Source organism: Neofelis nebulosa, chromosome 4, assembly GCF_028018385.1.
Source record: "Neofelis nebulosa isolate mNeoNeb1 chromosome 4, mNeoNeb1.pri, whole genome shotgun sequence".
In the NCBI taxonomy this organism is placed as follows: Eukaryota; Metazoa; Chordata; class Mammalia; order Carnivora; family Felidae; genus Neofelis; species Neofelis nebulosa.
In genome coordinates, this window is record NC_080785.1 from 46,052,665 (window position 1) to 46,065,156 (window position 12,492).

At 43.7% G+C, this 12,492-nt stretch overlaps 1 non-coding gene across 1 annotated transcript; it reads right to left on the reverse strand.

Annotated features, from left to right (window-relative positions):
- Positions 1-10,217: 10,217 nt before the first annotated feature.
- LOC131511172 (U6 spliceosomal RNA) lies at positions 10,218-10,321 on the reverse strand. Its single transcript, XR_009261377.1, has one exon. It is a non-coding gene; the product is annotated as a U6 spliceosomal RNA (small nuclear RNA).
- Positions 10,322-12,492: the final 2,171 nt, after the last annotated feature.

Sequence of the window (12,492 nt, forward strand, 5' to 3'; positions counted from 1 at the left end):
CAGAAGCCATGTTTAATCCTGTGTTTGGCTGATCATAACAAGATGTTGGTACCCAATCGATGTTAAAGGAGCCTGACTGAATCGCTTCTTTGCTCCTGTGTGTTCTGACTTGACCTGAAATCATTCAGTCTCATGAGTTTGGGGTCTTTTCTGGAGCCCCCCGAAGTTCCTTGGGAATTGTTTAGACCTCAGCAGAGAGCAGTTAAAATAAGGTAGACGACAAGACTTCTGTGAAGCTGGTGAAAATGTTAACTGTGTTGTGTTGGGATGAGACAGTGGTTGGGGTGGAAGATTTGGGCTCTGCTGCCACTAACAAGCCGCCAGCTCTAGTTTCCCCAACATGACCAAGAAGGAGGCTAGACTCGGGGATCTTTAAGGTTCCTTGGGGGCTGTTGTCTGTGTAGAGCTGCTAATTCCAATTTAATGATCTAGGTTCCAGTCTGGCCTCTGCAGGGTATTTAGGAAATCGTTTTACATTTCTGAGCCTCAGTGTTCTCATCTGTAAGATGAGGATAATAATACTTGTAAGATTGTGGTAAAGATTAAATGAGACAGGCGCCTGGGCAGCTCAGTCGGTTAAGCGTCTGACTTCAGCTCAGGTCATGATCTCACAGTTCGTGAGTTCAAGCCCCACGTCAGGCTCTGTGCTGACAGCTCAGAGCCTGGAGCCTGCTTTGGATTCTGTGTCTCCCTCTCTCTGACCCTCCCCTGCTCGTGCTCTGTCTCTCTCTGTCTCAAAAATAAATCATTAAAAAAATTTTTTAAAAAAAGATTAAATGAGACAAACCATATATATTATCTAGGGCTGTGTCTAGTGCCCTGTGGGTTCTCAAAATATTCTTGCCTGTCCTCTTCCTTTACTCAAACAGGGGTAAACGAATCTCAAAAAAACCCTTTAGCTAACTAAGGCTTGGAGTACTCTCTAATAGGGATACTTCTATTCTACAAGGGATTCTTTTTTTTTTTTTAATTTTTTTTTTTAAATTTTATTTCTTTTTCTTTTTCTTTTTTTTTTTTTTTAATTTTTTTTTTTCCAACAGTTTTTATTTATTTTTGGGACAGAGAGAGACAGAGCATGAACGGGGGAGGGGCAGAGAGAGAGGGAGACACAGAATCGGAAACAGGCTCCAGGCTCCGATCCATCAGCCCAGAGCCTGACGCGGGGCTCGAACTCACGGACCGCGAGATCGTGACCTGGCTGAAGTCGGACGCTTAACCGACTGCGCCACCCAGGCGCCCCTAAATTTTATTTATTTTTGAAACAGAGAGAGACAGAGCATGAACAGGGGAGGGTCAGAGAGAGGGAGACACAGAATCTGAAACAGGCTCCAGGCTCTGAGCTGTCAGCACAGAGCCCGACGTGGGGCTTGAACTCACGGACCGTGAGATCGTGACCTGAGCCGAAGTCAGACGCTTAACCGACTGAACCACCCAGGTGCCCCTCTACAAGGGATTCTTAAAGATGGTGCCAACGAAAACAAATCTGAACTTAGTAAGGAGAGGCTTTATTTGAAGGATTGTTGCAAGGGGGGAGAGACTATTTTAATTGGGAGAATGCCCTGACCATGAGATTTGCAAGTGTCTAAAGAGTTAGGCAAAAAGGGGTCCCCTTTAATAGAAAGGAGTAAACAAAGCCAAAAAGAACTGCATGTGATGAAGTGGGATGGATGGGTTACAGGATCAGATAGCAGATCAGGCAATATTTTACCCTGAACCCATCCCGTTCTCAGGAGGGCTTTGTGCTGGCTCAGTCTGAGGTTAGCCAAAGTTCAGGGGCCTGGAGGAAGGAGATAAGCTTAACTAAAGTTTAGTTAACAATCATTATATCCAGCTGATCAATGGGGATGAAATAGTTCAGCTAATCATTTATGAGGCAAAGAATGGAAGTTTGGAGGGAGGGTCAGTGTCCTAGCTCTGTCATAGATAAACAAAGGAGCATCCTTGAGTCTTACCTAAGTCATTTGATGAAGGGTGGTTTTTGTAGTAAGCTGTTTTCCAGAACATCATAGGGCAGGGGACTTCTCAACCTTCACGACTTTCCAGGAGTACAGGGCTCAGGTAAAATTCAACGTTGTCAGTGGTAAAACCTTCAGGATCCAAAGGCACCCAGTTGGTGACATCTTTGCAGGATGTTGATGGGTAAGTCAGAAGGTCTTTCCAATGCCCTCAGTGAACACTTTGCTGAGCACCCACTGGTGGAAATCTGGAGGGAGCTCTCCTGTCCTTGATGGATGAGGTCAGAGGCCTGGAAGAAGAAAGGCAAGGGCCATGAGAATATCACCAATAGCTAGCACATTCTCTAACATTTTCCTCTAAACTCTAGCTGACTGTACACAGCCGCATTTTTTGAAATGCAAGTGGAAAAGTGAGGATTGTTTCAATTTTCCAAGCTCATTTCTTCCCACTGACAAGAGAACTGGGAGATTCTGGCTATCAGCAGAAATGTCAACAACCAAGCCCAGTTGATCTCAACACGCTCCAAGAAAAGAGTGTGCGTGTGTGTGTGTGTCCTGGGGCAAGGCCTGGATCGGCTAGTATGGAGCAGGGGACTCTGGGGGCTTAGGGCAGCAGCTCTTTATCATCCCATTCAGAAATATTATGTTTATGTACTTTCACAATAGGTAGAGCCAAGTGGAATATGTCACACAGTCTAAGTCCAGAACATCTTACCTCTTTCTGTGCCCATCTTTATATTATTCCTAATGATGACTATGTCAGGTTTGCAAAGAAATCAAGTCAAGGTGCAAGGATAGGAAATGCCTACCCAGGGAGCTCCCTTTCTAAAAAGTCCTTTGCCCAGAGTGAGCATTTATACCAGGCTCTATTAATTCATCAGGTGAGCAAGGAAATAATGAAAAGTGATTAAAATTATTTATTAAAAAATTTTTTTTAATGTTTATTTATTTTTGAGAGAGACAGAGACAGAATGAGAGTGGGTTAGGGGCAGAGAGAGAGGGAGACACAGAATCCGAAGCAGGCTCCAGGCTCCGAGCTGGCAGCACAGAGCCCAACGCGGGGCTCGAACTCACGGACCGTGAGATCATGACCTGAGCCGAAGTTGGATGCTCAACCCACTGAGCCACCCAGGCGCCCCAAAGTGATTAAAATTATTAAGCAATTAATATAGCCATACAGATACCTGGATAGGTGGACCCTCTTGCATTCCTTTTGCCTGCTCTGAGAGGATGGGCTCATGATGTTGGCTGAGGTGAGAGGACACGGCATCATCCTTATATGGTAAGTGGATCACAAGTGTGTGTGGTATGTGTTCCCTTAAATGGTAGAGGGTGGTGTAATGTTAGCTCAGGACCTATGATTTCTGCTTCTGCCCGCCTCACAGGAAACAATGCCAAGGACAGAGGGATGTGTTGGACCTGCAGCTGCCCCACCCAAGTTAATTCTGACTTGTCTTCTCTAAATACCCTTTGAGGATTTTAAGAACTTTTCTTTTTTTTCTCTTTTTATCTTGGGGCTTGTTGATCTGGATGCCACTTCCATGATAATACTACTTTACATATACTTATTTGTATGCCTCTTTACAGATGACAATGTCCAGTGTCATGCTGTCATAGAAAGGGCACTGAATGAGGAGGAAGGGAGGTTGGGTCCCAGGACAGCTGAGGAATCACTGATAAAGTCACTCTTTCTTCACAAACTCCAACCTTAGATATGCTGTGTATCACACAGTTGTTTCGCTTCACAATTCAATGCCTGAAAACCTTTGGAATGGGGAGCAGTGTGGTAGGAGGCTGCATCTAGAAAAAAGAGCCCCCCACACAAGACCCAAACCGACCACTTAACTGGCTGTGTAACCTTGGGCAAGGCCTAAAACCTATCTGGGCAACAGGATTTTAGCTGAAACATAATACCAGGCTGCCCTTCCTGCTTCTAGCGACGTATTAGGCTTCACCACCCTCGCTTTGCAGTCAGAGAAAGGATGGGGCCGGCAGGGTAGGCCTATTAATAGGGCCCCTGGCTGCTCTGGCTTCCCGTCAGGAGAGCCTCCAGAGCCCGCTGGCGCCTGCCTCCCCGCATCCCTGCAGGGAATTAGCAGAGTGGTCTCCACTTGCACCTCCACCGCCACCTAAGGCCTAACCGTCCCACCCGCCCCCACAGGAAGGGTGGGCGGTAGTGGCTCCCATAAGGGGAGGCGCCCTGGGTGCGGGGCAAGGGCGGAGGCACGCTGGGGAGAGGGATTTACAAGTCTTCTTCAGGGACAGCTTCGAGCCCTACTCCTAGGGAAAACACAACCTAAAAGGGTAGTGATATTGGCTCTAAGAAGAGTAATTGAGAAGGAAAAAAATGTAGGCTTCTCTTCCGCCCTCGCTAAATCCTCCATTCTCTCGCGGGACAAAGGAGAACTGGGAGTGTGGAGAGGAGGAGGAAGTACGTGCCAGACGCTTGGCCCCAGGCAAACCAAAGGCAGAAAGTAGAGAAAAAAAGTATCCCTAACTTAATACCACACGTCTTCCTTCCCCCAACTCTCCAGTAGTCGCCAAACAACCTCTGTACGTCCCCCTCCCTCCAAGTGTCTCCATCCACCCTGGACTGTCGGACAGGAGCGGAGACGGCCCGGGTTGTCGTTGGTCCACTTGAGGTGGGCGCGCAGACCTCTCTTCAGCTTCCTCCTCTTCCTCCACCAGGAGGGGCTGCAACCCGCGGGGTCAGAGGCGGAGCAGAGGCTGGGGGCGCTCCGGCGAGAAGAGGGAGTAAGTGTTTGGCAGGCAAGGAGTGTGGGTCTCCCGGGAAGACGTGGCCGCTCACCTGAGCCCAGCTCGGCCCGCTGAGATGGGCTCCTTCTCCTCCGCGCTGGCACGGTCCCGCAGCGCTGTGGTGCAGTTGGGCTCGTCTTCACCGCAGCTCGAGGAGCCACCGGCTGCTCCCGCTGCTCGAAGAGACCCGTTCGCCTTCCCCAAGACCCGGAGGCTAGGACCCGAGCGTGTGGAGACGCCAGACCCGCCGGCAGCCTGGGAGGCTCAGTCCGCCGCGGCGAGCCCGGAAGAGCGCGGGAAGTTAGAGAGTCTGGAGCTGTCCGCGGTGCTGAAGCGTGCAGAGAGTACGTCCCAGCCCTACTTGCCCCGGAGCGGTAGCGCCACGGGTGAGTCTTATCTTGCACAGGGATGTAGGAATCGCAGGGAGCTGCTGCCTGGAGACCTGTGGGGGGCTTCTTACCAGCAGAGGAAGAAATGAAGTCTCTGTTTCTCAACAGGATTTCAATTTCCTTGTTTTCTTGCCCATAACTTTTACAAGTTAAGATTCATTTCTGTCAATAGAGAGTTATTTCAGAAGGACCGTCTTTCACAGGGGTTTAAACAGTAGCAAGCAACGCAGTTTCCGCCATACGGATCCTTTCCCCCAGCTTTGTACTGGCGCTGGCACCAGGCAGCGAGGTCTCCCTTGTTGTCTTGGAAAGATAAGGATAAATGAGGTGCATCTTCCTATCTCCTCCCAGGGGAAATGGGAAAAGGGCAGGAGATTCCTGCTTGTCTAAGACCTTAGTTCCATGTGTGAAGAAGGAAACCAGTATTTGAACTAGTCTCTACTGAAGGGGCTTGGGGTGTGTGTTTGGGAGAAGACATTGTTAAGGGAGGCAGCAAGGGAGAAGTGAAAAGAGCACACAGGATTCAGGACTTAGGTGGACCTAAGTCTCCACCTGCTGTTTTCATTGTGATTTTGGGCAGGATGCTGTCTTTGTGCCTCAATTTTATCATCTGTGACATAGGGATGATAATAACTTGAATCTCACTAGGTAGCTGGAAAACCTAACCAGACACAGTGCATATGGAGCTTTGAGCATATGGAGCATAGAGCTTTGAAACTCTAAAGTGCTGTGCAGATATTCAGTATTAAGCCTGAACCTGATCTCTGAACCTCTTCAGCTAAAACTGGAGGGAATAGTGAAACTTTTCAATTTTTAGTTTGAAATATTCAAAGGCTCCATTTCATAAGGCGGGTCCTACTTTGTGTAAATGGGAAGAAAAGTCCTTCAGTTGGTACATGTAATTAAAAGAAAAATCTCTCATACTAGAAGTTACTAAATACATCAGCTGGCCTTTTGGTTTCACATGAATCCCCACTTTATCCCAGGCAAGGTTGTGATGGTCACTGCTATTGTCTGTTGAGTTTTCAAAAAGGACTCAATGGATCCAGTGCACAGTGTTGGTTCCCCTAAACAGAAAAAGATGAGGTTAGTGGAGAGGGAGATTGGCTTACACTTTGACTCATGAGAGGTAATTATACATGTATTCCTATTCCCTGGAGAATTTTTTTCTAAAAAATATTGTGAGTTTATCCATTAGCTTTTATTTGTTCTTGTGTTATTCAAACAACCTTCCTAAACAAAAATTAAAAGAAGATACATATACATTGCTCTTGCAAGAGGGGATTTATCACTGTAAAATATATTAGTTTTTTTCCATTCATAGGACCTGTCTTTGTGGTATTAATGGAAAGAGAATGAGATTTGGAGTCAGGGAACCTGGGTTCTGCTAAGCTCTACATCCTAGGGCAGAAGACCTATATTTTCTAAGCCTGTACTATTTGCTCTTTAAAAATGAATCCAGGGGCGCCTGGGTGGCTCAGTCGGTTAAGCGGCCGACTTCAGCTCAGGTCGTGATCTCATGGTTCGTGAGTTCCAGCCCCGCTTCGGGCTCTGTGCTGACAGCTCAGAGCCTGGAGCCTGTTTCAGATTCTGTGTCTCCCTCTCTCTGACCCTCCCCTGTTCATGCTCTGTCTCTCCCTGTCTCAAAAATAAATAAATAAATAAAAACGTTAAAAAAAAAAGAGTTTTTAAAAATGAGTCCAAATAGAGTTGTAACATCTCCTATGCCATGAAACTCAAAGGAAGTTATGGTGATAAAAGTGATTTGTAAACTGTAAGTACCCTACAAGGGTAAGGTATTATCAAAGTGTCTGGAAGCTTAATATTTTCTAATGTATAGGATACAAATTTAATTTTTATATAATCTTATTATGATCTATCATAGTTACAGTGGATGGAATGTGGACTTCCTTTGTGAAACTCTTTAATATTAATTTGTGTGTGTGTATGTATGTGTGTGATATTAGTTGAATTACAAATATATATATCTACCTATGTATGTATGTATGTATCTATCTCCATGAAAGAATATTACCATATTTTTTTTCTCACACTTTTGATGATGTGGGCAGAAGATTTGGATGTTGTGATTAATTCACACATTTACAATGCCTGGAGACCAATTCCTAGGAATTTGCATTCAGTTAGTTTCTGTTCTGGATTTGATGGACACACTTTTAAATACTATTAACTTTAACTTTTTGAATGTATAAGAATTCACTTTTGCATTTTATTTCATAAAGAAAATCACCAATTGAAAATGACATTCTGAGTTTTATATCACCTAGGATACATATGCAAAGTTATTTGATTTCTATATTTTGCTCTTTAAAAAAGTGGTATTTCAGCTTAAACCTTTGAAATCTGATGAGTTTAGATACGTGGAATTGCAGATCGGTCTCAGTTTTATCATCTTTAAAAATGAGGTTAGTTTCCTTTACCTGTGAAGCTGGGTGGCCCTTTCTTGGATTCGATTGGATTTCTCCAAATATTGGGTAGAACCAAACAGAACTGGTGAATCTGCAAGCAAAGTAACTGTGATGCAAACTAAAACTTGAACTTTACAAGCCAAACTGATTGTGTGTGTGTGTGTGTGTGTGTGTATAAATAAGTGCTATGTGCCAGATGTTATTTTACGAGATGGTAGATGGATACTTTTATTATTGTTTTACAGATGAAGATATTAAGACACAGAGGTAAAGGTTTATACACCAACTTAACAACAACAACAACAACAAAGAGGGGTAGTTCAGGGCTGCAGTGGGCAAGTATAGAAGGTTCTATTGTGCTTTCTGGGTGCTAATAGGAAGCTGAATTTTCACAATTCCCAGTGCTAGGATCAGTCTTTTCTCACTCTGGAAACTCCCTCAAAGGAGGAGGGTCATCTGTAGCTGAACTTTTGGGAGGCTTTGCTTTAGATAATGTTTCTTTCTATTGCTGCCAATCAGATATTTTTAGTTTAAAGCAAATTTTGTATAACTTTGGTGGGCTAATAATCTCTTCAGTATTATTTGCCTATGACTCAGTCCTCTTATATGTTAGCACCAGTGATTTTCAAATTTTGGTGTTTATCATAATCACCTGGAGAACAAATTCCAGAAGCCCAGGCTCATGGGTATGGGATAAGGCCAGGGGTCTTAGTACTTTCTTTAATCAAATTTCCCAGGTGATTCTGTTACCACCAAATCGTGTATCACACTCACCTGGAGGCTTGTAAAACACAGAATCCTGGGCTGGAGGTGCCTGGGTGGATCAGGTTAAGCGTCTGACTTTGACTCAGGTCATGATCTCATGGTTCGTGAGTTTGAGCCCTGCATCAGCAGCACAGAGCCTGCTTCAGATCCTCCTTTTCCTTCTCTCTCTGCCCTTCCCCCACTTGCACATACACTCCCTCTCTTTCTCTCTCTCTCTCAAAAATAAGTTAAAAAAAAAAAAGAATCCTGGGTTCCATCTCCAGAGTTTCTTTTTTTTAAAAAAAATTTTTTTTTTCAACGTTTTTTATTAATTTTTGGGACAGAGAGAGACAGAGCATGAACGGGGAGGGGCAAAGAGAGAGGGAGGCACAGAATCAGAAACAGGCTCCAGGCTCCGAGCCGTCAGCCCAGAGCCTGACGCAGGGCTCGAACTCACGGACTGCGAGATCATGACCTGGCTGAAGTCGGACGCTTAACCCACTACGCCACCCAGGCGCCCCCCATCTCCAGAGTTTCTGATTAGCGAATCAGTCTGATAAACAATATGAGAATTTCCGTTTCTAGCAAGTTCCCAGATGCTGCTAATGCTGCTGGTCAAGGGATCACACTTTGAAAACCACTGGTCAATGCATAGAAGCCACCTAGAAGGGACACTATTCTTAGGTGTATTTTATTAGCCATTATTGAGTTCTTGATTTTAGATCTTGGCAGATGCTATAGAGGAGAGAGACTCTGGATGCAAGGTAGCTTTTATTTACCTAATCTTTCTGCTTCATCTGCTTAACTCCGTAGGGCCACTTTCTTACAGTCAATTTCTAAAGTATCAAGATAATTATAATTCTTCAACAGTGATGCTTCCCCCCCCCCCAATTTTTAATGTTTATTTATTTTTGAGAGAGAAAGACAGAGTGCAAGTTGGGGAGGGACAAAAAAGAGAGGGAGACACGGAATCCAAAGCAGGCTCCAGTCTCTGAGCTGTCAGAATAGAGCTGGATGAGGGGCTTGAACCCACAAACCATGAGATCATGACCTGAGCTGAAGTTGGACACTTAACCGACTGAGCCACCCAGGCACCCCAACAGTGATGCTTCTAATTTGGGATTTTTTTTTTGGAAAATTTTAGCTGAATTAAAAGGACTGAATTAAATTTTTTCCTTTACCCTCAAGATTCTTCTGGCTAGTCTGAAAATTAGATTGACATGAGACAGATTAACAGGAGAAAATCAAATTTAATTATGCATGTACAGGGAAGTCACATCAACATGAAAGTTTCCAAAGACAGTGGGGTAAAATGTGGTGTATATATATGTGTATATGTATATGTATATGTATATGTATATGTATATGTATATATATGACTAAGGAGAGAAAGGGGTAAGGATTTGGGGCTACAAAGGAAAATAAGGCAATTCACAGGAAAAATGAAAAGAGTAAATGTTTGGTATAAACAAATGTTTACTGGGCCATCTAGAAACAATGGGACATAGAGAGGAATGGTGATGGCTCCATTCCTGGAGCAGGTCCTCTGTCTAAATTCTTTTAGAAAGTAGCAGGGAGGCAAAAAAGAAAAACGTCTTGAGTCCTCTGTTTCTAAAAACTAATAGGCCTAAATTAATCCTCATGCCAAAAACACACATTTTGGGGGTGTCAAATTTTGCTCCCCTACAGACTGATTAATGCAAAAACAAAACAAAACTCTCATCATCTTAAAGATCAGAGGGTGAATGGATGAAGTGGTGATGATGCCATTAGTGTCTTAATCTTCAACACTCACAGCATCTCTTAGGATATGTCCCTGTTCCAAATTAATTTAAACAGACACAAGCAGCCTTTTATTTATTTATTTATTTATTTATTTATTTATTTATTTTCAATATATGAAGTTTATTGTCAAATTGGTTTCCATACAACACCCAGTGCTCAAAAATATGGAACGCTTCACGAATTTGCGTGTCATCCTTGCGCAGGGGCCATGCTAATCTCTGTATCGTTCCAATTTTAGTATACGTGCTGCCGAAGCCAGCACCAAGCAGCCTTTTAAAAGCTTAGGTTAAAGACAGGGAATGGCAGTGCGCTGGGCAAGTACTGGGCCACTGTGGATTTGGCATTACCTCCAGGAACTGTCCTTTTCTGCCAAACTGTCTTTCTCTTAGAGAGGCAAACTGGAGTCCCAGTATTGTATCAAGGCTGAGAAGTCTCCAAACCACTTTCCTTTCATTTTCTTTACTGATAGTTACTAGAGGCATTGCTTCCTAAGACGGTCTCACCTTAGGGCAGAATTGAGACCTCTTTATCCCTGAGCCACCAGTATTTGCTCTTGCTGGGTGGAAGACTTGGGGAAGGATGCCTTATGTCTGTACAGCACTTTACAACTTAGAAAACCCTGAGAGAGTGTCTTTATCATTTGGTCTTCAGGACAGTTTTTTGAGATAGATGGAACAGATGGCCTTATTGTTCCCCTTTAATAAAGAAAGGGAATTGAAATGAATCAACTTTTTAATTTATTATTGATGACATGCTTTATCCTAGATCACTTGCAGTTAGTTAGATTTTTAGGTAGTCCATTATTTTGTCCAGGAAGCATGGTGCCAGGGAAAGAGCCTCTGGAATCTTAATCCTTGACTCTCATACTTTCTGGCTACCTGAACTGAACATTCTCAGAGCCCACTTCCTTATGTAGAAATGGAAATAGAAATGGTATTAACCACATCTCTATAAGGTAATTTATGTAAGGCACTTAGCACATGCCTTGGGACATGATAATCATTTAGTAAATATTGGTTATCTTTATAAACAGATCAGAGATGTAGGTATCTTTCCTGGAGTCCCAAAGTCAATGGACTGGCAGAGTTAGTGCAGAGACCTTTTAATTTCGAGTCCAGTTCTCTTTCCACAGTGCCATGTTGATTCTTCTGTGGAAATAAAACAATTAAGTGTAGTGAGGAAGGTAGGGAAGAGAAGGGTGTAGAACCAGAGAAGGATTGAAGGCAGAGGGGAAGCAAGCAAGAAAACACAAAGCAGTTCATTCGATGTTAGAGGATTGGAGCCCTAGCTCACTCATTTCTGGGATAAGGACATAGATCACATATATTTATGTTATCCTTGGTGTTATATTGTCTGTAATTTACTCACTGTTCAACCTAGATAGTGGGGTGTGAGAGAGAGAGAGAGAGAGAGAGAGAGTTTTAATCTGCCTTCTAGGGGTGAGCAGTTAACATTAGCACCCTGATCAGAAATACTCAATAAGAAGTATATTCCTACATTCTTCAATGATTTCTCTAACTGCTCCAACTATGTTGTATCTAATTGCATTAAGGATTTTAAACAACATAAAGGTAATTAGAAATAATTTCTCACTGGTCAAAAAATATTCACTGGTAAGAAATATTGTTAGGCACTTCTGCCCTCTCATGAAGGAGACATATGAACCTGGAGAGTCCAGAGATGTATACCAGCTGAAGTGGCACCCTACTCCTAGATTTCTGATTTGGTTCTGTACTTCACCTCTCAGCAGAAGATTTGGGGTTTGTTCCTGCTTGGATTGCTATCTGGTCCTCCTGATAGATGGCTCCATCTATGTGCAAGGGGCTGGATATGTAGTCTTCTGCATGTCTAGGTGGCTCCATCTATGTGCAAGGGGCTGGATATGTAGTCTTCTGCATGTCTAGGAAGAGGAGCAGAACTGGAAATATTGTGAGCACTAGCAACATTAGCACATTTAGAGTTGATTTTCCTTGTTTTACAGCTAAGGAAACAGGCTCATGAAGGTCAAATGACTTGCCCAAGATCTCAGAGCTAGTCAATAGCAAAGCTAGGATTTAAACTTGAAATTGAGTTGGAGAGATGATAAATCTAGTTTAAACAAAGGTGAACAGGGGCGCCTGGGTGGCTCAGTCGGTTGAGCATCTGACTTCAGCTCAGGTCATGGTCTCACAGTTCGTGAGTTTGAGCCCCACGTCCGGCTCCAACAAACAGCTCAGAGCCTGGAGCCTGCTTCAGATTCTGTATCTCTCTCTCTCTCTCTCTCTCCCCCTCCCCTGCTCATGCTCCCCCTCCCCTGCCTCTCTCTGTCTCTCAAAAATAAATAAATGTTAAAAAAAATTAAAAAAAAATAAAAAGCGAACAGTGCAAAATCGATTCTAACTGATTACATTACATGGTTTGCAACATAGCATACCATTTGGAAGTACATTTGGA